Source organism: Pogona vitticeps, chromosome 5 (assembly GCF_051106095.1).
Source record: "Pogona vitticeps strain Pit_001003342236 chromosome 5, PviZW2.1, whole genome shotgun sequence".
Taxonomy (NCBI): domain Eukaryota; kingdom Metazoa; phylum Chordata; class Lepidosauria; order Squamata; family Agamidae; genus Pogona; species Pogona vitticeps.
Window position 1 is genome coordinate 36,898,858 of NC_135787.1, and position 26,516 is coordinate 36,925,373.

At 40.1% G+C, this 26,516-nt stretch overlaps 1 long non-coding RNA gene across 1 annotated transcript; it reads right to left on the reverse strand.

The window, feature by feature from the left end:
- Positions 1–16,739: 16,739 nt before the first annotated feature.
- On the reverse strand, positions 16,740–24,699 carry LOC144583245 (uncharacterized). Its single transcript, XR_013536941.1, has 2 exons — positions 20,117–24,699; positions 16,740–19,102 (listed from the first exon to the last, which is right to left on the reverse strand). It is a non-coding gene; the product is annotated as an uncharacterized LOC144583245 (long non-coding RNA).
- Positions 24,700–26,516: the final 1,817 nt, after the last annotated feature.

The following is a 26,516-nucleotide window of genomic DNA, read 5'->3' on the forward strand; positions in this document are numbered from 1 at the left end:
TTGGCACTCCTGTTGAAGCTCAGGTCACCCTCTGGAATAGGGAGATGACCCAGGCGGTTGATACCTGCCTAAGCGCCCTCTCCCTGCATGCAGAGCCCAGACACCTCCTTGGTATACATCTGAACTGCAGGCGATGAAGTGAGAGGGGAGATGGCTGGAGCGCAGGTGGAGGAAATCCCACTGGGAGTCTGATTGAACACGACTTAGAGCCCATTATCGGGCCTATTTTGTGGCAATATGGCCGGCGAAAAAGCAATATTCCTCCAACCATATTGTTTCCTCGGAATGACGTTTTGGGTGGTCCAGGATCTTCTTCAACCAGGAAATCTGGTGGAGGTCCCGGACTGCTCATCGGCTCACTGTGATGAGTTTGCCACTAATTTTGAGGGGGAAAAATCACTCAGATTCGCGATGGGCTGGACTCCACCATTTCTGCAGAATCAGAGTATGTGTCCGTTGTGCCGTGCTTAGGTCAAGTATTAATGGATGAGTTTCAATGGTTGAGACCTGAGGAGGTGGACAGTTTGCTTGGATCTGTCCATTCTACCACCGCTCCGCTCGACCCTTACCCATCTTGGCTAATTGAAAGATCTGCCAGGTGGGGTCACACCTGGGTCCAGGAGGTTGTGAATGCCTCTTTGAGAGAGGAAGTGGTCCCTACCACCTTGAAAGAGGCGGTAATTTGGCCACTCCCAAAAAAGCCTAACCTGGACCCAAGGCTGGTGGTTAACTACTGACCAGTGGTGAACCTCCCTTATTTGGGCAAAGTGTAGGAGCAGGTTGTGGCTGCTCCAACACTTTGCAGTGTTGGAGCAGCCGACCATATACAGGCGCTGCTGGATGAAACGGATTTTCAGGATCCATTTCAATCAGGTTTCAGGCCAGGTTTTGGTACAGAAACTGCCTTGGTCGCCCTGCACAATGACCTTTGCCAGGAGAGAGACAGGGGGAGTGTGACCACTGAGAGGTACTCCTGGACCTCTCGGTGGCTTTTGATACCATCGACCATGGTGTCCCTCTGGATAGGCTGGCTGGGTTGGGAGTTGGGGTCACCGCTTGATGATGGTTCCGCTCCTTCCTGGCTGATTGGTTTTCCACCAATCCAGGTGAGGTGGTTTTTCTGCTGAACTCATGTCTGGACCTGATAATAAATAATAAATTGAAACTCAATCCAAACAAGACAGAAGTCCTGTTAGTGGGTTCTTCACCGGACAGGTTGGAGGGCCATTTCCCTGCCATGAATGGGGTTACACTCCCCCTAAGGGACAGGGTCTACAGCCAGGGTGTGCTCCTAGACCCCAGTTTAACTCTGGAAGCTCAGGTGGACTCAGTGGCCAGGGGCACCTTCCTTCAGCTGTGGAAATTAAACCAGCTACGGCCCTACCTGGACAAGCAAATTCTCATGACAGTTATACACACACTGGTAACATCTCGTATAGATTACTGCAATGTGCTCTACGTGGGGATGCCTTTGAAGACAGTCAGGCAACTGCAACTGGTCCAGAATCAAGCTGTGCGGCTGGTGAGTGGTGGGGCCACTAGGGGACAAATAAAGCTGATTCTGTTTAAATTACATTGGCTACCAGTTGCTGCCCAAGCCCAATTCAAAGTGCTTGTTTTGACATATAAAGTACTAAACAACTTTGGCCCTGAATACCTGAAGGACTGCCTCCTTCCGTATGAACCTACCCAGCAGTTAAGATCTAGCCAGGGGGCCCTTTTGAAAGAGCTGTCCCTCAAGAACGTAAGAGGGATGGCTTGTAGATAAAGGGCCTTTTTGGCAGCTGCCCCCAGACTATGGAACACCATCCCAATTGAGATTCATCTGGCACCAACGCTGATGACATTTCAGCACCAGGTCTAAACCTTCCTGTTCCAGAAGGCTTTTAATTGAAATAAAATTAACTGTGGATCCTGATGGCAATTTTTAGTGTATATATTTTAATTGTATTTTAATTGTTTTATCTTTTTTACTGTATTTTAAATGTTGTAAGCCACCCAGAGACCTTTGGGTAGTGTGGGCAACATAAAAGTTAAATAAATCCCATGGGCCATGAGAAAGGCAGATAAGTGGATGTTCAATCAAATAAAGCCTTAACTCCCATTAGAACCAAAATGAGTAAATTGAGGCTTTCCTACCAAGCACATATAATTAGAATACAGAACAGATCACAAAAGAAAATATAGCTGAGAAAGGGGAGGCAGGTGAAAGAGAGGAAAATCTAACAGGAGACAGAATGAGCCAATAAAGGAATTTACAACTGTTAGTTTGAAAGGACTGAACAGAACTTACTGGAAAAGACCAAATAGCTGTGGGGGGGACAGCAGGAAGAGAGAATAACCTAATATGAGACACAGTAAAAGAAGCCATTGCTGTTGGTTTACAACAGTGGTTCTTAACCTTGGGTAACCCAGTTGTTCTTTGACTGCAAATCCCAGAAGCCCCAACCAGCATAGCTCGTGGTGAAGGCTTCTGGAAATTGCTGTCCAAGAACACCTGGATTACCCAAGGTTAAGAATCACTGGTTTACAAGATCTGAGCAGAGCTGTTAATGATGGGACATTTTGGAGATTATTATCTCATATAGTCAGTACACATCAGAAATTACTTGATGGTACATAGCATCTTGAGATGTTTTTTTAATTACCAAGTAATTTTATAGTGATAATGCTTGAGGAACCTACCAACTGGAGACTATGACAGGCTATAGTCAGAAAAGTTCTGCTAATGCCAATCACAAATTTCAAAAAATCCAGTAATTTCACAATTTAAATGAGTAAACTTCTGAATAGTTATTCCCAATTTATTCATTTTTAAACCAGACACTGAATCACCTTGCAAGCATGAATTTCAAATACCGTGTTTGGCCAGGAAGGAGTTAAAAAGTTATCCTGAGAATCAGTTAATTAGGTCCAGATCAACAGGTTCAAAAGTTCTGATTTCACAAGCCTATTTCCTCTTTGAAAACTGATGACAAGAGACTGTTTGGTCTCACACATCTTGAGAGAGTTTTTACTAAAAGCATTTTGGGATATTATTTTCTTTAAAACAAACCCATTTTGACTCCTTTTGATAGAGGCAATGGCCTTTAGTTGCCCTGCAATTCCCCAGATATCTTCCCCTGCCTACTCAGCTACTATGCAGCCTTTGTTGAAGCTGATCGACCTGGCAAGCCTGTACCACATACTCAATGCTACAAGAAATAGCTGTTTCTCTCATTTAAATGGAAGGACCAATGTTTCAGTCCCTACAGCCTGTTATTTCCAAATAAAGAAAAGCAGCTGGGACCAACAATTCTCTTTTACAGTAAACAGGATTGGCCCTTTCAGTTTATGTGAGCTATTTTAAATCTGGAGTAGCCGAGATTACCTACTTCTGAATGGAGAGGGGTGTTAAACAGTTTTACTTTTAAAAACTAACTCAAAAACCCTTTGTACAAACTTCCCCAAATTTCGTACAGTACAAGAACAGTCTGTCTGCTACAATTGTGATATATTTGGGGCTAATCCAAATTCCAATTTAAGAGCCATAGGCCATCACTTCTACATAGGAAATAGTATGTGATATGGGGCTAAATCCGTTCAAGAAGACCCACTGAAATTGATCAAACTTATTTTTTTACTATCAATTTGTTTTTATAGGCCTAATGTATTTGGAACTACTGAATTTGATGCACTGTATGGAACAAAAAAAAACCACCCTTCTATCATTGAACAGTATTTTGTTCTGTGTTTGCTTGTTTTTATTTTTTATGTTCCTTACTGTATGGGAAATTCATGTTGTATATTAGTCTGACTTGGGAATCCTTTCATCTGACCTAGGTTATACACTTACCATTTAATAGCTTGTCTTATTCCTTGAGACCCAATTATAACAGTTTCCAGCCAATGGTAATACATTTGATATAAGTAAACCCCTCCATTAATGAAAATCCGCTGAAGACTAGGTCACCACCAACAGCAGCAAAAACTCTATAATCTAGACTTATATATGTAGCATTTGTAATTGACATGTTTCATCCTACTTTCCAAGTTATAATGAGCCAATTTATACTCTACACTTGTTTGTTCAACCACATACAATACAAACATAGAATAAAGGTTAGCAGAAATTCACTGGGATTAAGCAATAAGAATTTCTTATCAGTTTTTAATATGCCTACTTGAAAAACTGAAAAGAGCGCATTTATTGAACAAACATACAGTGTTGGAAATTTGAAGGACATACAGAACTGTATATACTGTATATGTATATCTAAAGGAAGGAAGGAAGGAAGGAAGGAAGGAAGGAAGGAAGGAAGGAAGGGAGGGAGGGAGGGAGGGAGGGAGGGAGGGAGGATGGACGGATGGACGGACGGACGGACGGATCTTAAGCCAGAGCTTTTGGGTTGAAAATAGTAGTTCACAGAAGAAGGACACTGAAGTTCTTTGTTCTTGGTTTCTAGCTGTTGTTTTTGTTGCTGCTGTTGAACATTCTAAAGACTTGAAATAGAGTGACTAAATTAAGAAGAACTTTTATTAATATTTAAAACATCCCAGGTTGTCACACTTTAACAAAAGCACTTTTTTTGCATTCTAATCCTTTCATTTGTCATCCCTGTCCTCTAAACAGGGAATTTTTAAAAAAAATCAAATCAAATAATGAACCACCATGCAAGAATTCAGCATTGTTGAACCAATGAAGCCAAAAACTATTCTAAACTCTTTGTATGATTTTATATTAATTTCTGAGCTGCTGGAAAAATTTCAATTCATCTATTGTACTACATTGTATAACAATGTGAAAAAAGGCCTCATCCTTTTGCAATATTAATCAAGGGGCCTAGAAAGAGGGTCAGATAAAAAGGGAGAGAAAGAGAAAAAATCAATCAGAAATAGTAGAACACGATCAAATGAAATAGATATGACTTTGGAAATCATGGTTCATTCACTCACATTTTGTGGGAAGTAACATAATGCAAACCTTCCATTTGTGATCCTTCTGCATTTTCCAATTCTTTTCTTGCCAGCTTTATTAAGAATGGAAGAGCAAGATAGTCTGTACATATTTTTAAAGAGCATCAAATGAGTTGGGCTCTATTTCTGAACGAACTTGAATCTTAAAGCAGTGAAAGTTAGCAATAGGGGGTAGCAAAAGAGGTAGGGGTTGGGTTTAATGGATATATCCTGTATTTCCCAAACCCATTGAGAATTCTAACCCCCTCAAATACAGCCTGCTTTCTGACAACCAGAGTATATCATATTTGCTTATCAACATCATGATTTGCTTAAAAATGTAATGGGCCATTTTTGGCCAAGTGTGTGAGATTCTTGGGACAAACAGAAGTCTTCTGCAGGTCTTCAGGCATTTCAGGCAACAACTCTGAAACACTACAGCCCTTCAGATGGTAATGTTCTAGAACATCTGCAATGTAGTTCTATTTCTATGTGGATTGTGCAACAAAATACAGCTCTGGGGATTCAAATGTCTTACTTTAGCATGGGGGCGGGTCTAGGAAAAGAAAGGAAGCTCACTTTCCTCTACTATTTATGAGGCAACAGGCTTTTCATTCTGTTTTTATTTATATTTTCCATGCCATGGTCCCTATTTAGTAGAATCTGGAACAGGAACAGCCAGGGTTTGCTAGGTAGCTATAAAGAGATGGCAACCTGTGTTCTTCTAGCAGGACGTGGGTTAGAACTGAATGATTTGGCAGCTCATTCAGAGCCTCATGCTAAACCAGTTTCTATCATCTGGATCAAACATGAAGTCTCCTTGCTGTTGAGGAGATGCTTTATTTTGAGAAGCACTCATTATTTTCAAGGCCACGTGATCATTATGTGAGAAAATTTGTGAGCTGATTATTGCAATCCAGTTTTAAATCTTGGATTGGTGCTTCTTCGTTCAGAGACGTCTGGAGCCTGCCAACAGACTACAAGCACATTTATACTTATGGCAATCAATAAAACCTGAATATGTAGCTTGAAAGCCAAAAACACATTCAAGATGACTACCAAGTTCCAAGTGCCTATACTTGATAGTCTTCTTAGACCTATGGCAGAAAAATATAGAGATACACTTTGATTATCCTGTGTAGCTAAACTTGTATTTAATGTAATATATATAATAAATGGCATAGTTGTATGTGCTCTCTCTCTCTCTCTCTCTCTGTGTATGTAACAAGAAAAGTATTCACTTGAAGGCACATAGAAAAAGTTGTGTCCTCCGCTATTGAAAATCTCCCCGTCTTTAGCTGATAGCATTTTTCCAGATCCCACCTGTATTGTTGCCCGGTTTTTCGTATGAGGTTGCAAGACTGTACAGTGGTGCCCCGCATGACAACGATAATCTGTTCCCCTGAAATCACTGTTGAACAAAATCATCATCATGTGAAAAACAATTCCCCATTGGAATGCATTGAAACTCATTTAATGCGTTCCAATGGGGAAATTACCTCGTCGTCCAGCAAAGATTGCCCATGGGGAAGCCATTTTCCGAGCGCCAATCAGCTGTTAAAATGGCTGCCCTGTGAATCATGGGTCCAGAAAACACAGGGCAGCCATTTTAGGAACCCAACGATCATCTGGAAAGACCATCATCTTGCGAACAAATGGTTCGCAGAGCACGGACCTAATCGTCGTCAAATGAAAATCCCCCATAAGAAACATCGTTTTGCAATCGCTACAGCGATAGCAAAAAAGTCATTGTCCTGTGGGGCACCACTGTATTTTCTTTCTTTCTTTCTTTCTTTCCCAGAAACATTGTTCTCATGTACATTTGGATACATTTCCCATAGAATGCCTGTATGTATGTTTCTTCAGATGTATACATTTAAATCATTCACAACTTCAGAATCTATGCATGGTTTGCAAATATTTTATTCCTCCTGAGTGCCTTTGTAAACCTCACAAATCTGTAAATTTCCAAAACTGTTTTTGCTTTTTCCTTCAGGAAATGAGATGAACACAAATCAAGAAAAAATGTGATTTGTTTTGATTTATGATCCATCAAGGCTGATGAATCACAAAATTCTGGGCAGCCTCTTCCAGGTTTTTCATATATATGTGAAATAGTTTGGGCATTCATGGGACCCTGAAACATTTTACAGGCTAATGGCCAAGGTGTTGAACAGGAGTGCCCCAGCACCACTACCATTCACCAACTCACACTATAGAAGATAAAATCCCAGAAGCTGACTCCTATTTTCATCAGTTCATCACTTCTCCCCCAAGCAGAAAGCAATTGTCAGGGCAGTTTTTCAACAAGCGTGAATGGTAGTGAGCAGAAGAGGGCATTCTGCAAACCATCTTGACTGTTGCCATTGGTTTTGTCAACATTCAGGTTGCTCTTTTCAATGTAAAGCTCATCATTCTTTTTTCTGCTAATTACACGGATATGTTATTGTATAGGAATATTGAGCCATTTCCTGGGATTTTTGAATTATGGGTACAGAAGCGCAGTATTCCACATTCATAAGCCAGAGCTTTTTTTGAAGAATTGAATATATATATATAATGCTCCGTGACAACTTTCTTAGACTCCACTTTTACATAGCCTGTATTTCAGAGTCTGCATCATTACAATTTTTGCTATATATCAAGACAGGAAAATAGTTCCAAAGCCACACTGTGATGTAAGAATTTAAATGTTCAGCATAGGAGAAAAATGAGTAGTGTAAAATTTATCATAATATTTCAGACTTTTCAGAAGTGCAGTCTCTGGAGACCTACTGTAAGTACATAATAGCTTTTTCTCTTCTAAAACTCTAGCATAACTTAAAGAAATAAATAAATAACTTTAATTGTTAAAACTCAGATAATCAAATATTAAAAATAACCCTTAATAAAAAGTTAAATAATTTTATGACGGGGAAAAAGAAAACACTTTGTTCTGTCTTTACATATTAAACCCCGAATTTAAGCCAAGAAGGAACACTTAGGAAGTGGGATATATTTTACGAAATAAAAAGGATGGTAAGCTTAATACACATCAAAAGCAAAGGCTTTGATAAAAACCCTTTGGCTTGCCTCTGTGTTAAATCATGCACCATCTATGCAACTATGATTACATGCAAAAAATGGAGGCAAGAGAGAGAAGTAACTTATCATAATCAACAGGTTGTCATATATGCCTGTTGTCCAATTAATGATTTGTTAAATAGATTAACTGTAGTGTACTACCATTTAACAAATAAAACAATCTAAACAAGACATGGCTTCAGATATATCCTCAGGAGTGTCCTATTGCAAACATATATGCTGAATGGAGATATATCCTCTTTTTGCTACTGGAGACACTCCATATGTACCGAACACTGGACAGCTATCTTAGGTCCAGGGATCAGTTTTTCCCTTGGAACCCACCAAAGACTGCCCACCCCCACTGTCACTATATATAGGGAAAGTGAATTAATTTGTTAAAATTGTCTCCTGATTATCTTTGGAGCCTTCTCCAGAACAAAAGGGTGACGTTTTATTCTTTCGTGTTTTAAGTAGATCAAAGCTTGTTTAAAAAAAATGCATGCAGCATAACATATGAACAAAATTATTTAATATGATCACAGCAGTGCACAAATTACCTTTTGAGATTCTCAATTCTATTTGTGGGAAATAAACTGAGAATTTAATTCTACACTTTTCTCCAAAGAAAGGAGAAGTTGTCTAACCTTTTCTTACAGGTGGGTCTATCATGTGCAGGGCTGGATGTGAGGGCAAAGTGGCTGTTGCACCTGTCATCTCATTGATCGCCCAGGTTGATTCAGCTGATGGGTATCCACTTCCTCCCTCATAACCCCATGTGTATCCCTCCCAAAGCTGCTCACTTGGTAGAAGACTACAACTTTCACAGATAGAAAGAGTGTATTGTTTTTCAGTCAAGGGTATACATCTTGACTCAGTGTTCCCTTTTCTTCAGGCCTAAAGATCTTGCATAAGTCTTCCAAGTGTTACATTTTTGGAGGAGTCATAGCACATGCAAGAGATGGACACAAACCAAAAGCAATTGTGGTTTGTGATGGTTTGTGGTCTGTGCCCATCTCTAGTACCATGAACCACCTGGAAAATGAACTGCCTCATCCTTTATGATGGTTCGGGCCCATCTCTATGCCCCCATTGCCTGGCCTACCTGCCACCGCCACTGTAGCTGCCATGGCTGCCATCATTGCCACCACCATTGGTCCTGCTGCCATAAATGCCACTGCCTTAACCTCACTGGGTGGCCTGGAAATGGCAGTAGTGGAGAAGCCAGCTGGGAGAAGCTGGGTTACAGTCCCTGCACACGTGCCCACTGACCAAAAGGTGTTCAAAACTTGCCTGAATAGTAGATAGAAATCCCAGAAGGGAGAATTATGATCTCTGTAGTCCACAAAATACATCCCTAGTTTCAATACTCTGTGCAATAAGGCAATAGTTAGCTGTTTCCAATTTTATACAAATCAGTCTCACAAATGCACAAATTATCTCCAAAATATGTATCCAAGTACTTTGCTAACTTGTTAATAGATCCTTGCTCTGGTACTTCTCTTGTGTTCACTGTCATTCACAAAGAGACTAAACCTTTTTTTATTAGTTAAACACCCCTTCCCTGAATGCAAAGCAGTTGTCAGGGGCTGCTTTCCAACTCTTTCTCTGTTTGGAGCCACAAAGATATCAAACTGCCTAGGAGAAATGATTGTGAGCACAAGAGGGTATTCTGTAGACCACCTTGACTGCTGACATGGGTATCATCAACATTTAGGCTGTCCTTTGCTATATAAAGCTTGGATCCTTTTTCCTCCTGGCAATGTGGGCACAATATTGTGCAGCAATATTGGGCCATTTCCTGGCATTTTGAATCATGGATTCAACCACAATAGCCCACATTCATAAAAAAGAGAGTTTTCAAAGAATTGAATGATCATCCATTCAATAATGACATAAGAATGTTGTTACTTTATATAACAATTTCTGTTTTTCTTATGATGTAACAAATTATACACTGTGCATTGCATTTTTGTAAAGTAATATGTCCTTTACCTTTGCTTTTATTTTTCAGTATACAAGTGGTTACTTAGTGGATTCTCTAAGTTCATTTCCTGTATGATACAATGTTGGACGTTCAAGCTAGAGCAACTAAGATTTGTTTCAACTCTGCTTTAGGGTAATTAGGATAATTTCAGAATCCTCTTTTTGTGAAAATAAAGATAAATTCTGTATGTTTTTAAATTATCTACAGTCTACTGTAGACAATTGATACAAAGCATAGCCTTTTAATTGGACTCTTAAATATGGTTGTCAACCCAACAGCATCCCTGAGATTAAAGAAGAAAATCAGTCATGTAATATCACACATGCCACAGGGGTGGATCTTTATGAAGTCACATGGATGGGCCAAGGAAAGATCAGGAGCGAAGGGAGCACAAAGCACATCCCATCACATCTGTGCCAAACTACTGAGCCCTGATAGTAGCTGGAACTGGCTGAAGATGCCTGCTAAGGATCAAAAGATATCTCACACAGAAATCAACCCCTCTTCTTCTCCTATGCTGCTCACTCAAAGAATTGTCTCTGAGACTAATCCCTGCCCTTTTAGCTCATGCTAGAGATCTGACAACCCTATAAAGCTTACTGGTAAATGATGGACACAACTCATTGAGTATGCTGAAAAAGGACAAAGAACCAAAAAGAGAGAGGGCTTTCCACTACTTTCTTCATGTTGGAAGCAATCCAGTGGTGTTTCTGGAATGGAAGGATCAACAGTCTGGTGACCACTGGAACCTGGGGCCAAGGACTCGTCTATTTATTGATCAAGGGGTATTGGCATACCCCTGCCTTTCACCTGTTTCCACACTACAGCAGGCCCCCTCTTTTGCCAAAAGATGGCAAATTTCGTATTTGGATGTTATCAATAAAGTGTGGCCAATATTTAACCCATATTACTGTTGTCATGGTTAAAGAGATATCCAGATGTGTTAGCAGTCCTCACATTCTTCAGGGAGACTCTTTCCAAATAAACAATAATATTCCAAATAAATAAATAATACATCCCCCTAATTTTGCTTCTTTGGAAGTTCTTGTCCTTCAGCTAGAAAACAAGAAGATTAAATGAATAGTGGGAAGGAAGATCTGAAACAAATATTATGGGGAAACAATGGAAACTAAATTAAAACAAAGAACAAGAGTGTTCATAGTGAAAAGCCTTTTACTTTCAATGAGGTTAGTGACTACCAGCCATGAGTTGCCTTGTCAGTCTTGAAACTACAAAAACTGCAAGTGACAACCTGTAACTGGAGACTTTTTCAAAAGGAAATGCAAGATCATCACTTCTTTTTGAGTTGAAAATGAATTAGTTAGCTGAACATTCAAAATAGGAATAAGAAAAAATGGCAAAGCGGTCAGGTCTAGAAATATAAGCATATTTGCAGTGGTAAAGATGGACAAAGTGCACAAATTGTTTTAATGTCCCTTTATGTCATGTAAATCAGGGGTCCCCAACCCCCGGGCTGTTGCCTGGTGCCGGTCTGTGGCCTTGGCAGGATTGGACTGCGAAGTCAGATCTCCCACCTAACCCACATGCACACACGTCCACACATGCGTGGCCTGCCCACTCACACGCATGGGTGCCCTGCCCCCACGAGCACCCCCACCCTTGTGAGTGCACCCCATACCATCCACACATATGTGTGAGCAAGTGCCCCAGCAAGTGTGCCACGTGTCATCAGCACATGCACATGAGCACACCCTGCCCCCGCAAGTGCACCCCACACCATCCACACATGCATGCAAGTGTGCACCACTGCATCCATGCATGCACATGAGTGCACCCCACCCCTGTGAGCGTAGGGGGTGCCCCACACACACAGAGACCCTGTACCCCAACCAGTCCACAGGTCAGAAAAGGTTGGGGACTACTGATGTAATGCCTGAGCAAGCTTCCAGAATGCATTTTTTTTTAATTTCTGCTAGGACTCCAAAGTCCATCAACCACATCCTAGTAGTGACAGTGTGGGCAGGACATGGAATTAAAGAACTTTTAGATTCAAGCTCAGAAAATTGTTTTTAGGATAAGAACTGAGCTTGCAATCCCATCAGAATAGCTCATAAAAAAACAAAAATATGTGCTGGATAGCTCAGTGGCTTAGGTGAGAGCCAGAGGTTGGGAGTTTGATTCCCTACTGTGCCTCCTTGACAGATGCTAGACTCAATAATTCATAGAGTCCCTTCCAGCTATTCTGTTCTTAGATTATTATTATAAAAATCTACTCCTAATGCCCAAGTCTAGCTTTATAACAAAATTTAATGGGTCATTAACAATTACTGTATGGTAAGTTGCTATATTGACAATTCATTGAACTTTCTTGTCAGCCATTTATTCTAAAGCTAACATTTTCACTACAGCTTTTTGATTCTACCCACAAATATATGATTGTCTCTGGCCTTTTATTCTTCTATTTAAACTAATAATAATAAAGCAACCTAGTTCAAACATAATAGGGATCAAATACCGTATTCTAGAATAGCTTTCTTCTGCTCAAATTAATTTATCCAGAAAATTCATTTAGGCCTTTTGCAGCCATCTTGAACAGCCATTAAGGATTTTTCAAGTTCATTGATATCAGTGAGAGAGATGTGAACACTTTCTTACCTTTTCTCCTGAGATCAATGCAACTTAACACTGCTGGGCCTTGGCCACATTCTGTCTATAATGAAACACAGTTGTTGCTTATTTATTAGCTAGCTAGTTAATTTCTTGGGGAGGGGATTGTCATTTTCTAAATGACAACAACTTGAGAAAGTGTTCCATAAAAAAACAGGAAAAGCAGATTTTACATAGCTAGCTACCCCACTGTGCATTGCCTCATGCTACTCTAAGAAAAATAAAATTATAATTTTTATAATACAATGAGACAATGCACAGTGGGGTGGCCATATGTATCAAATCAGCTTCTCCCTCCCTCTTTCTTTAATGGAATCCTTTTTCCAAATCTTGTAGCAATGGGTTTTGTTCAATTCTTAGGGTCACATTTACTCTCACTCCAGTTGTTGATTCTGCTCCTCCATTTCTGTGAAATACTATGTCCTATTTATAGATGTTATTTTCTGACAATACAAAAACTAATGATCTATAGAATATTGTAATTACAGAGAAATTACTCAGGATATATTCAGTATGTGAACACAAAAACATTGTTGCAAAAATGCACAGGATAATGACCTCTCTTTTTTTGCTGCAAAGGAAGGAAACTATAGTCAAACAATACAGAATACTCACAACTGACTGATTTTCCTCATTTTTCAAAAATTACTGATATATACAGCTTTTGCCGTTGTACTTTGGAAATTTTGTCCAAATAATAAACAATGACAAAAGGACACAGTCTGGCATGTCAATACTTACAGTAAGATTTTGAGATCTAAATCCCAAATGATGGGGCACAAATTACAGAGTTCTCTTCTCTTTCCTTTCCTACCACAACCCTAGGAGCCACCCAAAACCCAGCAGTTGAGTTTGTGACTGCCCTCGTGGGGGATGGGACTGCAGTGAGAAGAAAATATACCTCTTTATGCTGTATCGTACTTGTTCAGTTAGCAGACACCATTGATGGATACCACCCTATGCAAGTTGTGTTATTCTAGGGGTGGTGGTAGGAGAATAATCTGAATAGTGCTTTATGATAGTCCCACACCTATGATTTTCCTGTACAATTTAATAACAAATGTTTACTAGGGGACAGTTTTTTTATTATTATTATCATATAATTTTCAATTGGAGTTTGGCAAATCTCACAGAATATGAGTGCCGCTCCTTTAACTAGGGCTGCCTCTATTCTGTATGCTAGTTACATAATAAAAATAAATAAACAAGTGACTGTACTCTTATTTTTGTGATACACACAAACTTTAAATGCTGCTTGGACATAAAACCTTTTACACTCACTGCTAAAACCTACAGGCTTGATCCCCTTGGAAGAAACACTTACCCTGGTAAATGTCCATCCATTCCCTCCAACATGTGATATTAGCACTTCCCTTAAAAATAAATAAAAGAAAGAATGAAAGGCATGTAAAACAAAAATCTCAGTATCCATAGACCTAAAATGTGGCAACAATGATCTCCTTATAAGGGGTGACTATGAAGACATATAGCACAAATAATTGTTACAGTGCTACTGCTGAAGGTGTGACTAAGATTTTGACACGGGGTACCAAAATTCAGAGGGAGACAAAAAAAAATTGCTTCTGGGAGTGTGTGAGACTGCTTATGGTGAACACACGTATTACCTCCACCTCCTTCTCCCCAGGCAGGGAGCAGGTAGACTCCATCTGGAACAAGTACGGCCATCTTGTCTTTTGCCTCAGGCAGCAAAATGGCTCAGGACAGTTCTGGAAAGACTCAAAGGACTCTTATAGAGTTTTCAGCTCACATACCAAAAAAATAACGAGCAGTTCCACAGACTACCTACTTTAATCTGAGATGGATGAAATGTGCTGTCCCAGCAAAAACAGCGAAACACCTTATCCTGGTCTAACTACTGTAAAGGGGTTCAAAAAGCCTCCGGGGCACAGGTTAAAAAAATATTGTAGTTACCTGGACCAAAGCTGTCATTTACAATATAGTCTTGCAAGAACCAGGTGCACTTTTACAATAGTCTGTGCTAAATAATTGAGGTCAGAGAGAGATTGGGGCATGCATGTTGCTGTAACTTGTATCTAGCAAATACTTATATGGAGAAGGAAAATGAAGCCTCCTTTATACTTTGTGAGAATCAGATAGCTAAAGCTCCTTTTATTTGTTTCTGTCACTTTGTGTTAAGTTGTTGGCAAAGTAAAAGCAAACAATCTGTTCCATCTACTTCATAAATATAATTATGAACCTGCTAGAACCAGGTTAACCACAAATTAACATGACAGCAACATTCACTCTCGCATGGATTATTTATGGACAAACTTCTGCAGCATAGAGATACTGATATGACCAGGTGTTGCTGCATGAACTAGCTGAGTTGCCATAGTGACAACCAGGCCACAAGGGTGGTCTAAAAGATATGATAAACTGCAGACATCTTGTAACTCAGCAAGCTAGCAAAGTTTGGCATTTAAGAAATATTGGGTACATCTGCAGATCTGTTCCCTCCTCTAGGGAAGAAAAAGGTACATTATGCTGAGGTCACAGATTTTAGAGAAGTTGTTCTCTCCTTTCCTGTGTAAATGCTGGATTGCTCTCAAATGCTTGATTCACACCACTCTTTCCTTAATATTTTTGCCCATTTATTTTGAAAAGCTCTTCAGTTCGCTAAAGGAGTATTGTTGCCGACTTGGAAAATTGCCCATTTTAGTAACATGTCTCTTTAAAATACTATATTGCTACCTATTGGGGCTACCATGGAAACTGAAAGGATATTTTCTGACTTAAATGCAATGTCAACCCAACAGTTTGCATTCGAGCAAAAATTATACAAATGACAACAATGGTGAAAACAGTTCATGTAATAGAATGTGGGAGATAATGAAGGAAAGCAAGAAGTTGGAACTGGGTTGGAAAACAGATTTTAAAAAAAAGGTAGATATGCCTTTTTTTCTAGGTTTCAGTCTGGCAAATATTTTCCAGTATTTAATAAAATAAAGTCTTTATGTGGGTTAATAAATAGTTAAATGCATAATTAATACTTTAAAACACTCCATCAACAACACAGAAATAGAGCAAGTAGCTGGGGGAGATCTGAGTGAACAATTATATTTTCAGCAGATGTGTAAAACTACCTACAGTCTTTACTTCTTGAATCATGTGGGAATGGGTAATATTACTGAAGAGGCTATGTAGGATTTTATTGCCTTTAAATGACCCATTAAAAACTTTGTCATTATATACCTATGTGTTCAAGTGTATATATGCACATGCACAAACACCGTAATATCTTATCTATGAATATATTTTGGATAGTACAGTGGTGCCTCGCACAGCGAGGTTAATCCGTTCCAGATTAACCCTCGCTGTGTAAAAGCATCGTTGAACGGGGCAGGAAAAGCCATTGGAACGCATTAAACATGGTTTAATGCGTTCCAATTGGGCTGAATACTCACCGTTCAGCGATGCTTCCCTATGGCTGGCAACATTTTCGCGCCCTCCCCTCGCTTAACAAGGGCGCGAAAATGCTGCATGCGGCCATTTTGGGGCTTCCGGCGGCCATTTTGTAGCCACCGGACAGCTGATCGTTGGGTTGCAAAGCGAAGGTCGGTAAGCGAACCGCTTACCAACCTTCGCTCTGCGATTTTCGCCCATTGGGGCCGTCGCTCTGCGACCGCATTAGCAATCGAAAAAACGTCCCCGTAGAGCGAATTCATCGCTCTGCGGGGCACTCGTTGTGTGAGGCACCACTGTATATGGGGTTGTAATATCAAGAGTCAGCATTTTTGCCATTTTAGCAGGTGAGACTTTACCGGATTTGATCAGACGTGAATTAGACTGAACCAAATTAGGCTCAGATCTGAATTGCCAAATCAAATCCCAAACCAAATCCAGGGACTCTTGCACAGCTCTACATTTTACACTTGTATTTTGTTTCCCAATTCTCTTGGATTAGAATGGTTTAGAAAGTCAGAATAAGTAAGTAAACGTATTTTGATTTAATCCAACAATGAAAATTTTTGTCTATTTAGAATATTTTCTAAAAGTTGATATATTTGAAAAGAATAACAGGAAAAACATGAGTTTAAAATTATAATATAATAATTGATATTTGCCTTTAAATTGACAGGGGGGAAAAGGGGGGGATTATTTGCAATATATGATTTTTTCATACAATAATATATATTTTGTTATTTGGACCAATTCCTATTGTTGCCTAACGCTTTCTTATCAAGCATACTCAGCAATGCCTTCTAGCCTGTAATAAATTTAGTATTTTCTTTTTAATCTTGCCTGTTTAGATTTGCAGGTAGCCTTGCAAATCCAAGTATTTTCCCCTCTTCAGTTTCATTCACCATTATTTTTCTTCCACGGTGCTATAGCAGAAAAATTCAAATGGTTGCTCAGCTCACAATTGACTTTTTAATGGTTATTTATTTTCTCTCATTGCTTCAGTTAGCAGGTGTGCTACTGTTGCACAGAGATCAAGGGCCTCAAATCTCAAAGCTTTTTCCATCCATTGATCAAAATAAATTTCAGACAAAGAACTTCCATACTTGGCAATAATTCTTGACTGCTAGATAAGCCGATTTAGGGTAGCTAACACCATTTATCACTGAAGTCTGAAAGCATGAGGACCTAGATCATTGGATCATATCAGAGCTCTGTTTAAACAAGAGAAGTTAGAATTTCTTCAACATAACAAAGATAGTCTTTTAAACTGACAGGACAGCTTGACAGAATTTTCTTTAACTGTGTAGTGCTGGTCATACATGTGGGTATAACAGCCTCTGATATTAGGACTTTTCATCAGAAGTGAGTAATTTAAAGAGCTCTCAGGCAGCACGTACCCACCAGAGGTGTGCCTTTTTATTTGGGGTCGAACTCCCATAAACCTCCAAGAATTCATCAGGCAGAATTCTAGGCTTTCTTTGGCCTGCTTCCATATTACATATATGTATTTTAATGTATGTATTTTAATGGGTCAGAGTCTGCAGAATTAAGATTGATTGATTGTATATAATATTAATTCAAAAGCAATGTATGGGTAATCTATTTTATTACGTTATACTGTTTTAATTGTCTTGAAACATTTCAACTGCTTCCTCTTATTTTAAATATTATATGTATGTATTTTAATGGGTCGGAGACCGCAAATAAAGATTGAATTGAACTGTCCCAGTACTTCCTGGGTGGTCTAGGTAAGTGGTTCTTAACCTTTGTTACTCAGATGCTTTTGAACTGCAACTCCCAGAAACCCCAGTCAGGACAGCTGGTGGTGAAGGCTTCTGGGAGTTGCAGTCCAAAACTCCTGAGTAACCCAAGGTTAAGAACCAGTGGTCTAGGTCATAGTATGAAGTTTGGGGTGCCCTATATATAGCCTAATAGGCAGCAAGATTACACCTTCCACACTGTTTGACATTCTGCCTCCTTCCCTCTGGCACCTTGATAGCACTCTTTTCAAATAACTTTTCACTTGAATATATCTCTTCTGTCTTCAGTGAAACACACAGTTCTGCCATATTTTGGACCTCTCCTGAGTTGACTTGGTGATTAGATGTCACTTTAAGTTTTGAAGGCGGGGGGGAAAAATCTAGCCCTAAAATGTTGGGGAGTGAAATGCACCTGTTTGCTATTGGAGTGGATTTGAGACCCTAGCATGGCATTTGTGGCCCACAGGCTGAAGTTTGACCTCCATATTTTATAGCATTTTAGCATGCATCAACATGCTATTTTGCATTTAATCTATTTATGTATATCTGATTTGCTTTGTCCCAAAGTTCAGGCCCAAAGCACTTGCCACTGTAGCACATTTCCCAAATGCTCAAAACACACATTTCCTCAACTCCTTATCTAAAATTACTGGGAGTTAACAATAACTATGAAAACATGGTAAATTAATTTTTTTTCATAGAGCTATAATGTATATCAGTTTCATTTAATCATTTAATTTCTCTCCCCTTGGTATGAAGAAGGATTTGAAGTCAGAAAAAACTCAAGTTTGATCACGGCTTGAAAGCTGGTTAGCATAGTTTTGTTTTTATTAAAAGACACTCTAGAGCCGATCTGTGCAACCAAGCATATTGAGTCACCTAGAGAAGGCTCTTCAAGAAATATTTCAACATCTTTAACTAATACAAGAAGGAGGCAAAAATTGAACCAAACTGGTGTATCTGGACAAATCCATGGATTTCACATTCACTTAAAAATATTCCATTCAATCAGATTTCAAAGAAACATGTGAATGTTGTAATTTTGTAGTGCTATATATCTGTCTTGCTTTCTTTCCTTTCTTCCTGCTTAGCATTTGGCACCTTGACGTTGGCCGTTGGCAGTTGGTACGTCACAATCTGTCCTCATCATGAGCTGGCTATAGAACAGAATGTTCTGGCAGGACCTTGAGTTTTTGTGTATGGCTTTCCTGTCTGTGCTGGCAGTCATATTGTCAATAGATACAATTCTTCTCATAGAGATAAGCATGTGTTAAGCCTCCATGGATAAGTAAATTGGATTTGCAAACTGAAAAGAAAAGTATTGATGTCACAATCTCAATCATATAAAAGTTTCAGTTACATTTTAAAGGGTATTTAGCAATGAGACAAGAAGTGTTCCAAGCAGGACATAGTATTGTCAAGTAACTGTGCTTTACAAAAGCCTCAATCAGGGGAGAGAGGCAGATCCACCACATTTTAATTTAGAACACTGGATTATCAACAGAAATGCACAGAATGTGTCTGAATCCACACCATTCTGGTTTCAAACTTAAACACAGAAATATTCATGGCAAACATCCATTTCTATTACGTAATGGATGCAGAGGCTCACAAAACAGCCTGTATCTGGCATCCTGTATGCCATTGCAAGTTACATAGACACCCGGTACCGTCTCAGTAATACATTATGGTGGTTGAAATCTTGTTGCTTAGCCCATTAAACCATAATTAAAGTATGCCCATGAAATCAATGATGATTTGATGAGTCAGCTCCTTTGTAAATTTGATTGATTCAATGACCCTACTTTAGTTGCATTTATTACACTAAGCAATAGGATTTGGGCCAGGATCTCATAGCTTAATAATAATTGAACTAGTAAGTATTGCATACATAGTATGACTATAGTTGTAATTGTAGGAAGCATTGCAACTGACAAACAGCAAAGGAAAATGGGAACATCTGATGATGTCCAAAGTGGGAAGACAGCAATCAATAAATTGGTTTTTATAAAATAGCCCTATGAGGGGTGTCATTTTATTCATTAAAAACCTCAATGGGATGCTTTAATGAATAAAAAACATTTTTCTCATCTTGGGATTCCGTCTCTCCCAACAAAGGGAATAACAATTTATGTTAATTGCATCAGTAAGGAATATTCACAATTGTATTCAAGACAGTTATGTTGGAGGAAAGAATGGAAACTTTTTTGGGGGGCTTTTCTATCTCTGAGTATTTTAAATCAAATACTAAGGTTCTTAAAACATAGTATTTCAAAATAGTGGATATTATATATAAGACAATAAAGTCATAGAGTGCTACCTGGTCTTTACTAGCCTTTACTCCCATTGCCCCTTTCTAAGAACGTTGGTTGGTTGGTTGGTTGGTTGGTTGGTTGGTTGGTTGGTTGGTTGGTTGGCTGGCTGGCTGGCTGGCTGGCTGGCTGGCTGGCTGGCTGGCTGGCTGGCTGGCTGGCTGGCTGGCTGGCTGGCTGGCTGGCTGGCTGGCTGGCTGGCTGGCTGGCTGGCCGGCTGGCTGGCTGGTTGGTTGGTTGGCTGGTTGGCTGGCTGGCTGGCTGGTTGGTTGGCTGGTTGGCTGGCTGGCTGGCTGGTTGGTTGGCTGGTTGGTTGGTTGGTTGGTTGGTTGGTTGCTATTTTATGCCATCTTTCCTCGAGTAATGGAACTCAAGATGACTCACAAATAATTAAAAGAGACAAAAAAATTTAAGGAATTTTAAAAAAATAATTTTTAGAAAATTATATGAGAGAATACTAAAATCATAACATAAAGACAGATTAAGAAATATAAAAGTATCTAAAACATATTAAAATGCTATATTGGCACAGAATATAGGGCAACTACTATGTTGAAATTAGATATTAAACTAAAATCCTGTATATATTTACAGCTGTTGCTGGAAGGAGAGGAGAGAGAAAGGCCAGCCTAGCCTGAAGGGGAAAGGCACTCTGAAACTTGGGGGCAACTACTGAGAAGGCCTGCCGTCAGGTCCCTGACAAATATACTTGTGAAGGGGATGGGATTGAGGGACCCCTCCCCCATGATCTTAAGACCGAAAGATAGTTATGTGAGGAATACAGTCTGTCAGACAGACTAGGCCCAAGTCATATAGAGCATTACAAATCTTGACTGGCACTTTGAATTGGGCTCAGAAATGTACAGTATTTCTAATTATGCTCTTGGCTCAATCATGTGAGACAGAAAATGTCTGAAAATGGAAATGTTTCTGCCGTTTAATTTTTCCATCTGCAAAAAAGAATTAAAGGGATTCATTAGGAACAATAGTCAGTATCCTGTTCTATAGCTGTGCTGTCATGGAGAGAGTGATGTCGTTGCCAGGTTGCTGCCAATTAGAGGATGCCAGCCTTGATTTCAGGTTGTATATGATTTTATTGCAATGAGACGAAATTGCACACAAAACCAGCATAAGAACTCTCCACTTAGTGTCGATTAGCTAGGTGCTGGTGATGTCATTACTCCTGTTGCATTAAATGAGCCAAATATTTAATGGACAGATATTAATACTATATTACACAAACCTGGCAGTTTCAAAGCCTTGTAAGCAACATAGCTATTTCTACATAGAAAAGGAAGGCTTAAATCAGAACCCAAATTATTCATATTGTACATGTTATGACATTTTTAAAAGGTTTGACCAGCTTGTAAACAGATTAAAACACACACACATTTAGCAGTCCAAACCAATAATTAGTTGTAAATTCATCTTTAAGCTTGGATGTAGAAAAAATAGCTACTGAACTTTGTAAAATACAAAAACAAAAAAACAACAACACTTCAAGAATTTGATTCCTCAATGGAGTCTGGGCTTCTCCAAAGCACATACATATTTCCTGCAAAATGGATCTGTCTTGCCCCTCCTTCCCCTTAACTCTTTTTTTTTTTTTTTTTTTTTTACAAATTAGTTCTTTCTGAGTAGATATGAAACAAGCAAAAGGGAATAAGTGTCAGAGTAAAGGACAGCAATAAAATAGAGTAACTTTATCTATGGAAAAATTAGAATGAGAATTGGATACCTTTTATAGGACCATGAAAATGATACAAAATGATAAATTTGAATTATCAATAAAGTGTGGCCCAAGTTTTATTCCATAATGGTTGTCTCATGTCTTATTAGTAAGGGGACAATGCTTGGTCTGCTGCTGAGTGCTTCGGCAGTGTGGATCCCCCATTGTCCTATTCCCGGGATAACACTAGATAAGGTAAGCACAAGATGAGGGAGGGAGGTGGGTGTATTTAAGTCAATGCTCCTCCTTCCTTCAGCCTCTTCCTTTCTGGCAGCCCATCCACCCACCCTGGCTATTAGTGTGAGTTTTACCGCTCACCTGTTTTTGGGGTGGATAGGAATTTTTGACCCACGTCCTGATTGGCCTTTGGAAGTGGGGATTTTTGCCTATTCACACTGGTCATGATGCGTTGGCATAACAAGCAGGTCAAATTAGTCACATAGGTGGGTAGTGCGGTTATAACAGATTTCAGTGAGTCCACTCACAAACACACGTAAGGTATAGCTCATCTGATCTCCCAGTGCTGCGGATCCTGCAATTACAGTGCTTGGGGGAGAAGATCCACTGGGGCCACTCCCAGACCAACAGTCAAGAAGAAGAAGGGGACTTGAGGTCCAGGGGTGGCCAAATTTGGGCCGGCCGGGTTCTCGCTGTCTTCACAACTGTGAAATCTTGGGGCTCGGGACTCGCCCATAGTTTGGTAGGGGTCCATTGAGACCCCTCTGCAGAATCTGTTGCCACACTACAGCAGGTGCCCCCCCCTGTTTTCATAAACAATAAATTTGAATTATCAATAAAGTGTGGCCCATGTGTATTTCATAATTGTTGTATTGTGTCTTATTCCAGGGTAAGGGGACAACGCAGAAAAACTCAGCTAATGAACTGATGTCCAAAAATTAATGATACTTCAGTATGTTCATTTGCAGGAATTGAAATCGAAAATGAATTCAAGTTATTTCCATAGCAACTAGAAATTACAGTTTCTTACATACCGTATAGTCCATGAAGCTACTATGGAACTTTGGTTCCCCACTAAGCAGAATTAATGGCTAAGCAGAATTGTGATTTTTTAAACAGTGTATTATGCAAGTTGTTTAACTGCCAACTCAATGCAATGTTCCTAGTGTGATAAGAAATAAAAGAGCTGTCTGGCAGAAAAAGTAAAGGGCATGGTGTCAAAAATCTGGTTGCTATTTCTAGCAGTACCACAGGCATCCAGTTTGAACCCTGGACAAGAGTGTGACTGGTATGTGATCTGGATTCCATATCCCTAAAACTGGAATTATAGCCGCCAAGTAAGAATTCTTCAGGCCTAATTCAGTATGAGTTTTAAGCACCGTAAAAGAATAATTGAAATGCCCATCTGGATAGTACGTTTAACAATAGTGGAACAAATCTGCTTTCACAAAGCTTTTGTGTTTCAAATGTTCCCTGACCTACTTCAAACTTTGCCCAACATGGGATGGGCCATTCTTTATTTCCTTGCTTCCAGAATCAAATTTATTCAATAGCCAGATTTTGTTTTGTTTTGTTGTAGAGCAAATAAACATTTTTTTCACTTAGCAGCCTTAGACTAGTTCATACAGTGTCTACCAAAACTACTTATTAAGTTATCTTACAATTCTTACAGTCAGGACAAAAATCTCAGCCAGTTTTCCAAGTTCCCCAAATATAACTTAATCTTTCTGTTGGTGACAGACAATACTGAAGGCTGTCTGTCCCTTGTTCCATTCCCTGTTATGGATCTAATTAACAAAAGAGAAAAATTAACACCGCTTTCAGAATCAGAATTTATATACACCCAAAGTCCCAGCCAGCACCTCCTTCAAAATATATGTATTTTGCTGCAGAGATTATAAGTAATTTAAACCTCCCACTGAAATTTTGACTTCAAAATTCAGGTGACACTAGGAATGCAGCCTTGTGAAATTCATACATGAATTGATCTGACCTGCAATTGAACCAACAAGACAACTAGATCTTAGCTGTGAATAGGGAGCCATAATCTGCAAAGGACTGCAATTTCTATTTCTGAAACACACCAAAGAAAGATAGAACAAGTTTACAGTTCAATATAATTCAATTCTTTTTTTAAGCCCTCTGGTTTATGAATGTGGGATATTTTATTTCTCTATCCACAATTCAAAATGCCAAGAAATGACCTAGTATTGCAGTGCAATATCATGCCCTCTTTGCCAGCAGGAAAAAGGATGCCAAGCTTTACCTAGCAAAGGGCAGCCTGAATGTTGACTGCTGACATTGGTTTCATCAACACATAGCCTGTCCTTTACTAGGCAAAGCTTGGCACCCTTTTTTTCCTGCTGCCAAAGTGGGCATGATATTGCAGAGCCATATTGGGGCATTTCCTGGGATTTTAAATAATGGATACAGAAGCACAATATCTCACATTCATAAACCAGAGGCTTTTTGAAGAATTGCATTTCCTGACTATTTAAAAAATGGAAGTTTATACATACACGACTCATAAATTCCAACCAAAAACATTCCTACATGCAGGATTGGCTAGTGCTAGAGGATCCCAAAAGATGAGCATGTGATCTTTACTGTGATTGCTAGGAGGGGACAGAACCCAGAACAGAAGGTTTGTTGGTTGCACTATCTGTGTGCCTGTGAGGCCCCCAAGCAGGAGGCCTATGTAGGAGTGCCGTCGCTCCCGTCGTGGACCCAAAACACTCAAACCTCTCCCCCTCCTTCACCAGCCCGTCGTGAAGACAAGCAGGTGGACACCCGCGAGTTGGGGGAAATGCAGGAAGATAGGGGGCCAAAAGATGTGGGTATGGACACCAGTGACCTGGTACAGACCTTGAAGGGGTTAACCTTGTCATCAGGGCCGGGGAAAGATTTGGCGGGAAAAGGGAAAGAGGAGTGTTACATACAGCACTGATGGTACCTGTCTGTCATGGGTTTGGAGGGAAGGTTCCATCCTATGGGGAGTGGAAGGCGGGACATCAGGGGGAGGAGCTGTACTGTATATATATTTGGAGCTGATGTGGAGAAGCTGGAGTGGGAGTGTGTGTGTCAGACTGAGTACAACTGTGTGTCAGTTAGTACACACCTGATAGGTTCAGGTTTCTATATAGGTAGCCAGAACTGATAGGTTCAGGGTCTGTGCTTTACTTTAAAGGGTTCTGTGGGAACCAAACTGTTATATGTATATGTTTGGGACTTTGCCACGTTACAGTATCTTATTTACTTGATCTTTTTATTTACCCTGTTTGTTATTTAAATAAACCTTGTTCTTTTGTTTGTTAAAAATCCATCCCTGGTCTGTGTGACTCCTTATAGGGAATGGTTGGTGGCAGCTTAGTTAAAGGGTGGTATACTCCAGTAGGTCTGGGGTTGTCACATTGATTGGTGTCCAGCGTGTGGGATACGACTAGTCCAGTTGTCCAGTGGTCCAGCAAAGCCTTGGCAAGTGTGCCCAGAGCAAGGGGGGTCTAGTCAGGGACAATCTGAGGGCGCGTAGGTAATCTTCTAGGCTTACCTCACGGGGAGGTAGGCTAGTGGAAGAACGTGCACACTCAGATTGGGGACTAGATTAGGGAGCTCTGAGGCAACCCGTTTTGGCGGGAAAGAGCTGAGGCAAAGCTGTGTGAAGTAACAGTGATCTAGCCTGTCTGCTGAGAGGCCTAGCAGAGGGGGGTGGATTCTGCCTGGCAACAGTTGCAAGTTGGTGCTGAAGGAACAGCAGCAATCTATAGAAGGCTGTTTCTGAGGCAAAAGGAAAAAAGTCGTCGCTTTATTTTGAGGCTTGACTTTTGAAGGCAGCCTGTTCTGGGGGGATTATGCCCTTGACTCGAAGCCAAATGGCAGAAATGGGGGAAGTGAGAGAACCACAGGGTTCTGAGGAGGAATTTGGCTCAGTGCAGGATGAGAACACGGGAGAACTGACCCCAGAACTCAGAAAAATGCTCCGAGCCCAACTGCATGAACTGAGGGTGAGGGAACTGGCGTTTGAAAGGGAAGTGAAACAGAGACTGTTGGAAGTAGACAAAATGGTGTTTGAGCTGAAGAAGATGGAAATAATGGGTAGAAATAGGAATAACAATAATGTTGAAGGGAAGCCCTCAGACATGAAACCACAAAGACCTCAGATTTTGGAGGGAAAACCAAAACCAGATGAGAAAGACTCAAAATACAGCAGAAAATGTTATTTCTGTCAAGGAAAGGGCCATCTAATCTCAGAGTGTGAGAAATTAAAGCAGCTAAAGGGAAATTTGCCTCATGATTTGGGTGGAACCAAGCCAAAAGCTGTGTTCTGTGTCCAGACAGAGCAAAGCTCCTTGCCACTGAGGGAGCCTGTTGCCATGGCTACTCAATCTGGAACAGTTACATCTGCTGATCAGGCTGGGGAAAATGGTCCTCTTGTGGAGGTCAAGCGCTGCTTACTAGTGAGGACAGATTCGCAATTGTTTGAGACCGCAGGGGTGGACGTAGGAATACTTGACCATCAGTATAGGGGGCTGAGGGATACTTGTTCCCAGGTGACCCTGTGCCATCCAGACATTATTCCTAGGAAGTATATAATCCCAAATGAGAGCCTGAAGGTGGCAGGGATTGAGGGGCAGGTGATCTCACTGCCAGTAGCTGAGGTACCTGTGAGCTTTCAAGGCTGGAGGGGAGTTTGGCGGCTAGCAATTTCATCGACTCTGCCAGCA